The 7,814-nt window shown below is 39.8% G+C and overlaps 1 non-coding gene across 1 annotated transcript; it reads right to left on the bottom strand.

Annotated features, from left to right (window-relative positions):
* Positions 1–799: 799 nt before the first annotated feature.
* LOC113891953 lies at positions 800–936 on the bottom strand. Its single transcript, XR_003510928.1, has one exon. It is a non-coding gene; the product is annotated as a U4 spliceosomal RNA (small nuclear RNA).
* Positions 937–7,814: the final 6,878 nt, after the last annotated feature.

The following is a 7,814-nucleotide window of genomic DNA, read 5'->3' as shown; positions in this document are numbered from 1 at the left end:
CAGATGGTTAATTACATACAACAGCCAACGCTGCTTGCTTGATTTGTTCCATAAGGGTTTTCAGGATATAAAAGATGAAGTGTTGCAAAATAAAATTAATATCCAACTTGTAGGATGAATAGAAGGCAAATAACATGAAGGCAGAAGGAAAGATGGAACTAGGAGTGAGGGCATGACACAGGATCCGTGAGGTGGTGTCCACTTGAAAAGGATGAACTCAAAATGAGCCATAAGCTGGACCCATCAAGGAGAAAACTGTATTTAATTACAGGGTTGAAGAGTATCTATGAGGAAAAAATGATGCATTAGTGAAGAAGTCCATCAAGTTTTGATTTGCAATCTGAGAGGAAGAGAGAAAATCCTTTATAAAGGAATGAACAATAAGTTTCCATCATTACCGGAGACCTAGCAAGGACTTTCTCTCAGTGTCTAATGATGTCCCTCAAAGAGGCAGCTAACACAAAGCCTGTGTTGTAAGAGGAACCTTAGGAGTGGCAGAGAATTAGGTGTTGAAATACCAATATGACGCCCAAGCAGGAAAGGTTAAGAGCCCCAAGTACATCATTACAGTTTGTTATTTATTGAAAAATAAAAGGTAATAAAATAAACAGTACAGTGCACAGATTTTTATCTTATGATTTATGTTGTGATTCATTTTAGAACTTAAGAAAGAAAGGCCAGTTAAAGTCCCTGAAATCCAACTACGGCATAGTGGAAACAGCACTAGATTGAAGCAAAAACCTAGTGTGATCTTCAATTTCCTTAACTATAATACTTCTTCTTTTTTGAAAAAATTCATTCTCCACAGAGACTCTCAAACATTGACAATACCAACTACATTTCAAGTTCTTTTGGTGTAGTGGGACACTTTTCAATCAGCAATAATTGTACCTCAGATAAACCTCACTGGCTATGATATAGCCACTGTGCAAAGCTCAGCTTCACTAACTTCTGATTTTGCCAGACAGCTCATGGTTGTTCCTACTGACACCCAGATGTCACACCTATAAAAAGGCAAACCAAGGTAAACCATTCAATATCATAGTAATCCAAGTCTATGCCCCAACCACTAATGCCGAAGAAGCTGAAGTTGAATGGTTCTATGATGACCTACAAGACCTTCTAGAACTAACACAAAAAAGATGTTCTTTTCATCACAGGGGACTGGAATGCAAAGGTAGGAAGTTAAGAGATACCTGGAGTAACAGGCAACTTTGGCCTTGGAGTTTTCCACTGGACTACAAAGTCAAGTGGACCTTAGGAAGCATCACTACCAACAAAGCTAGTGGAGGTGATGAAATTCCAGTTGAGCTATTCCAAGTCCTAAAAGATGATGCTGTGAAAGTGCTGAACTCAATTTGCCAGCTATTTTGGAAAACTCAGCAAAATGAAGCAGGGCAAAGGCTAACAGAGTTTTGCCAAGAGAATGGACTGGTCAGAGTAAACACCCTCTTCCAACAACACAAGAGACAACTCTACACAAGGACATCACTAGATGGTCAATGCCGAAATCTGATTGATTATATTTTTTGCATCCAGAGATGGAGAAGCTCTATACAGTCAGCAAAAATGAGACCAGGAGATGACTGTGGCTCAGATTATGAATTCCTTATTGCCAAATTCAGATTTAAATTTAAGTAGGGAAAACCACTATACGATTCAAGTATGACCTAAATCAAATCCCTTATGATTATACAGTGGAAGTGAGAAACGGATTCAAGGGATTAGATCAGATAGACACAGTGCCTAGAGAACTATGGACCAAGCTTCGTGACACTATACAGGAGACAGGGATCAAAAGCATCCCCAAAACACAGAATTGCAAAAAGGCAAAATGGTTGTCTGAGGAGGGCTTACAAATAACTTCGAAAAGAAAACTGAGAAAAAAGACATCCTGGACTGCAAAGTCAAGTGGACCTTAGGAAGCATCACTACCAACAAAGCTAGTGGAGGTGATGGAATTCCAGTTGAGCTATTCCAAGTCCTAAAAGATGATGCTGTGAAAGTGCTGCACTCAATTTGCCAGCTATTTTGGAAAACTCAGCAGTGGCCACAGGATGGGAAAAGGTCAGTTTTCATTTCAAACCCAAAGAAAGGCAATGCCAAAGAATGTTCAAATGACCCTACAATTGCACTCACATTCTAGCAAAGTAATGCTCAAAATTCTCTAAGCCAGGCTTCAGCAATATGTGAACCGTGAACTTCCAGATGTTCAAGCTGGATTTAGAAAAGGCAGAGGAACCAGAGATCAAATTGTCAATATCCATTGGATCACAGAAAAAGCAAGAGAATTCCATAAAAACTTCTGCTTTACTGATTATGCCAAAGCCTTTGACTGTGTGGATCACAACAAACTGTGAAAAATTCTTCAAGAGATGGGAATTCCAGACCACCTGACCTGCCTCCTGAGAAATCTGTGTGCTGGTCAAGAAGCAACAGTTAGAACTGGGCATGGAACAATGGACTGGTTCCAAATTGGGAAAGGGTTATGTCAAGGCTGTATATTGTCACCCTGCTTATTTAATTTATATGCAGAGTACATCATGAGAAATGCTGGACTGGAAGAAGAACAAGTTGAAATCAAGATTGCTGGGAGAAATATCAATAACCTCAGATATGCAGATGACACCACCCTTATGGCAGAAAGTGAAGAGGAACTAAAAGAGCAGCTTGATAAAAGTGAAAGAGGAGAGTGAAAAACCTGGCTTAAAACTCAACATTCAAAAAACAAAGACCATTGCATCCAGTCCCATCACTTCATGGCAAATACATGGGGAAACAATGGAAACAGTGAGAGACTTTATTTTCTTGGGCTCCAAAATCACTGCAGATGGAGACTGCAGCCTTGAAAACAGAAGATGCTTGCTCCTTGGAAGAAAAGCTATGACCCACCTAGTCAGGATATTAAAAACAGACATTACCATATGGACAAAAGTCCACCTAGTGTGAGAGCTGGACCACAAAGAAGGCTGAACACTTAAGAATTGATGCTTTTGAACTGTGGTGTTGGAGAAGACTCTTGAGAGTCCCTTGGACTGCAAAGAGATCATACCAGTCAATCTGAAAGGAAATCAGTCCTGAATATTCATTTGAAGGACGAATGCTGAAGTTCAGATACTCTGACCACCTGATGCAAAGAACTGACTCATTGGAAAAAACCCTGATGCTGGTAAGATTGAAGGCAGGAGGAGAAGGGAATGACAGAAGATGAGATGGTTGGATGGCATCACTGATGCGATGGAAAGGAGTGATAGCAAACTCCAGGAGTTAGTGATGGACAGGGAAGCCTGGCGTGCTTCAGTCCATGGGGTCACAAAGAGTCGGACACAACTGAGCAACTGAACTGAACTGATTCAAAGGCTTGGAACAGAAAGAGTATATTCTTTTTTGCTTTGGAATTTTGCAAGGAGTCAGACATGACTGAGTGACTGGACTGAACTGCACTGAACTGAAAAAGGAGTTAAGAATACCTATTCAGAAAGTTTTTCTGAAGTTTGCACAAAATATTGCACATAAATGCCTTTCATTATATGATCTGAAATACTCATTTCTTTATATTATCTAAAGGTCTTTTAATTATATTTTGAAGATGTACTTCAAGAAAACTGAAAATTATCTTCAAGATAATTATCTTTATGTGAATTCATACATAGTTACATAGAGATCCTTTGAACGATATTGTTGTTATAAAACTTACATTATTGGAGTTCCTAGAATATGACTAGGAAGCTAGTAAATACTTGATATGCTTCATTCTTTGCAACCTGAAAACAGTATTATTAAATACTGCTTTATTAAATAAAATTTATTTTATTATTATTAATATTAATTAACATTACTGTTTATTATAATACAATATTATTAAATTAAAGCATGGTTTATTATTCTACCCATTTTATAGGTTATAAAATTAAACAGATAAAGTGACAGAGCTCGGTTTAGAAATGTGAAGTCTGTCAAAGGAGAAAAGGGCTAAACCAAGACACTGCACAACAGAGAGGGGCGAAAATGAAATACTTAAATACAGAAAATGTCTATTACACAACAATATTAGACCCTTTAAAATTATTGGTACTTATTGATATCCATAGTGTAAGTCCTTTACAAGAACATATTTGAAGGCCAATTAAAAATATATGTTTGTTATCAGTAAAAGTTTTCAAAATTATTTGTACAGCATCCTAGTCTTTAATGTTCAAAACCCAAGGAGTCCACACACGTCTCTAGATCTGACATCCCCTATCAAGAGGGCCAGGCCCTGCACCCAGCCCTCCAATGGCTCATCTGAGCTTTAGGGTGACAGTAGAATCCACTGTACTTAGTTCCTAAAGTCCTATATTTTGTTTTATATATTTGGGGAAAAAAATCTTCTCTTTTTTCATTTTAAAATAGAAAGTTTTTAGAAGTTCCCAAATAAAAATTCATCTTTACATAAACTCACACCTATTTATTAAGAAGGTCACCATGTGTTTTGTTCATTTTGGGTTAAATTGCATTCCAGGAAAGGAGGTTAGAACTGAGATCTACCTTATGTTCTGTCCTGGGGCTATGAAGACCCAAAGAGACAACAATATGGAATGCTGAAAAACTTAATAATATTAAAAGTACTAAAGAAATGTAACACATTATTATTTTACCTGAAACACCAAGTATGCTCATAAGACTATAATAAGCTAAATTAATTGTATTAGTTTGCTGCTGCTGCTGCTGCTGATGCTAAGTCGCTTCAGTCGTGTCCAACTCTGTGTGACCCCATAGACGGCAGCCCACCAGGCTCCCCTGTCCCTGGGATTCTCCAGGCAAGAACACTGGAGTGGGTTGCCATTTCCTTCTCCAATGCATGAAAGGGAAAAGTGAAAGTGAAGTCACTCAGTCGTGTCTGACCCTCAGCGACCCCATGGACTGCAGCCTACCAGGTTCCTCCATCCATGGGATTCTCCAGGCAAGAGTACTGGAGTGGGGTGCCATTGCCTTCTCCGATTAGTTTGCTAGACCTGTCTTAAAGTATCACAGATTAAAATAATAGAAATGAAATTTTTCACAATTCTGGAAGCCAGAAGTCCTAAGCCAAGATGCAGGCAGGTCTGATTTCTTCTGAGGTGTCTACTCTGGTTTGCAGATGGCTGTCTTCTCCCTGTGTCTTTACATGACCTTCTCTTTAAGCTTATTAGTATCCCAGTCTCCTGTATGACTGTAAAGACACCAGTCATATTGGATTGGGGCTCACCCTAATGACCTCATTTCAATTTAAATGTCTTTTTAAAGATCTTATTTCCAAATACTGTCACATCTTGAGATACTGGAGGTTCAGATCAGATCAGATCAGTCGCTCAGTCATGTCCGACTCTTTGCAACCCCATGAATCACAGCACGCCAGGCCTCCCTGTCCATCACCAACTCCCAGAGTTCACTGAGACTCATGTCCTTCGAGTCAGTGATACCATCCAGCCATCTCATTTTCTGTCGTCCCCTTCTCCTCCTGCCCCTAATCCCTCCCACCATCAGAGTCCTTTCCAATGAGTCAACTCTTCGCATGAAGTGGCCAAAGTACTGGAGTTTCAGCTTTAGCATCATTCCCTCCAAAGAAATCCCAGGGCTGATCTCCTTCAGAATGGACTGGTTGGATCTCTTTGCAGTCCAAGGGACTCTCAAGAGTATTCTCCAACATCACAGTTCAAAAGCATCAATTCTTCGGTGCTCAGCTTTCTTCACAGTCCAACTCTCACATCCATCCATACATGCCTTTGTTGGCAAAGTAATGTCTCTGCTTTTGAACATGCTATCTAGGTTGGTCATAACTTTCCTTCCAAGGAGTAAGCGTCTTTTAATTTCATGGCTGCAGTCACCATCTGCAGTGATTTTGGAGCCCAGAAAAATAAAGTTTGACACTGTTTCCACTGTTTCCCCATCTATTTCCCATGAAGTGATGGGACCGGATGCCATAATCTTCGTTTTCTGAATGTTGAGCTTTAAGCCACTTTTCCACTCTCCACTTTCACTTTCATCAAGAGGCTTTTTAGTTCCTCTTCACTTTCTGCCATAAGGGTGGTGTCATCTGCATATCTGAGGTTATTGATATTTTTCCCGGCAATCTTGATTCCAGCTTGTGTTTCTTACAGTCCAGCGTTTCTCATGATGTACTCTGCATATAAGTTAAATAAACAGGGTGACAATATACAGCCTTGACGTACTCCTTTTCCTATTTGGAACCAGTCTGTTGCTCCATGTCCAGTTCTAACTGTTGCTTCCTGACCTGCATACAAATTTCTCAAGAGGCAGATCAGGTGGCCTGATATTCCCATCTCTTTCAGAATTTTCCACAGTTTATTGTGATCCACACAGTCAAAGGCTTTGGCATAGTCAATAAAGCAGAAATAGATGTTTTTCTGGAACTCTCTTGCTTTTTCCATGATCCAGCGGATGTTGGCAATTTGATCTCTGGTTCCTCTGCCTTTTCTGAAACCAGCTTGAACATCAGGAAGTTCATGGTTCGCATATTGCTGAAGCCTGCTTGGAGAATTTTGAGCATTACTTTACTAGCGTGTGAGATGAGTGCAATTGTGCGGTAGTTTGAGCATTCTTTGGCATTGCCTTTCTTTGGGATTGGAATGAAAACTGACCTTTTCCAGTCCTGTGGCCACTGCTGAGTTTTCCAAATTTGCTGGCATATTGAGTGTAGCACTTTCACAGCATCATCTTTCAGGATTTGGAATAGCTCAACCGGAATTCTATCACCTCCACTAGCTTTGTTCGTAGTGATGCTTTCTAAGGCCCACTTGACTTCACATTCCAGGATGTCTGGCTCTAGGTCAGTGATCACACCATCGTGATTATCTGGGTTGTGAAGATCTTTTTTGTACAGTTATTTTGTGTATTCTTGCCATCTCTTCTTAATATCTTCTGCTTCTGTTAGGTCCATACCATTTCTGTCCTTTATCGAGCCCATCTTGCATGAAATGTTCCTTTGGTATCTCTGATTTTCTTGAAGAGATCTCTAGTCTTTCCCATTCTGTTGTTTTCCTCTATTTCTTTGCATTGATCACTGAAGAAGGCTTTCTTATCTCTTCTTGTTATTCTTTGGAAATCTTCATTCAGATGTTTATATCTTTCCTTTTCTCCTTTGCTTTTCACTTCTCTTCTTTTCACAGCTATTTGTAAGGCCTCCCAGACAGCCATTTTGCTTTTTTGCATTTCTTTTCCATGGGGATGGTCTTGATCCCTGTCTCCTGTACAATGTCACAAACCTCTGTCCATAGTTCATCAGGCACTCTACCTATCAGATCTAGGCTCTTAAATCTATTTCTCACTTCCACTGTATAATCATAAGGGATTTGATTTAGGTCATACCTGAATGGTCTAGTGGTTTTCCCTACTTTCTTCAATTTAAGTCTGAATTTGGCAATAAGGAGTTCATGGTCTGAGCCACAGTCAGCTCCTGGTCTTGTTTTTGCTGACTGTATAGAGCTTCACCATCTTTGGCTGCTAAGAATAATATCAATCTGATTTCGGTGTTGACCATCTGGTGATGTCCATGTATAGAGTCTTCTCTTGTGTTGTTGGAAGAGGGTGTTTGTTCTGACCAGTGCATTTTCTTGGCAAAACTCTAATAGTCTTGGCCCTGCTTCATTCCGTATTCCAAGGCCAAATTTGACTGTTACTCCAGGTGTTTCTTGACTTCCTACTTTTGCATTCCAGTCCCCTATAATGCAAAGGACATCTTTTTTGGGTGTTAGTTCTAAAAGGTCTTGTAGGTCTTCATAGAACCGTTCAACTTCAGCTTCTTCAGCGTTACTGGTTGGGGCATACACTTGGAT

The sequence above is a fragment of the Bos indicus x Bos taurus genome, chromosome 4 (assembly GCF_003369695.1).
Source record: "Bos indicus x Bos taurus breed Angus x Brahman F1 hybrid chromosome 4, Bos_hybrid_MaternalHap_v2.0, whole genome shotgun sequence".
In the NCBI taxonomy this organism is placed as follows: Eukaryota; Metazoa; Chordata; class Mammalia; order Artiodactyla; family Bovidae; genus Bos; species Bos indicus x Bos taurus.
The sequence above is the reverse complement of the archived record's forward strand: the minus strand, read 5'-3'. Positions and strand labels throughout refer to the sequence as shown.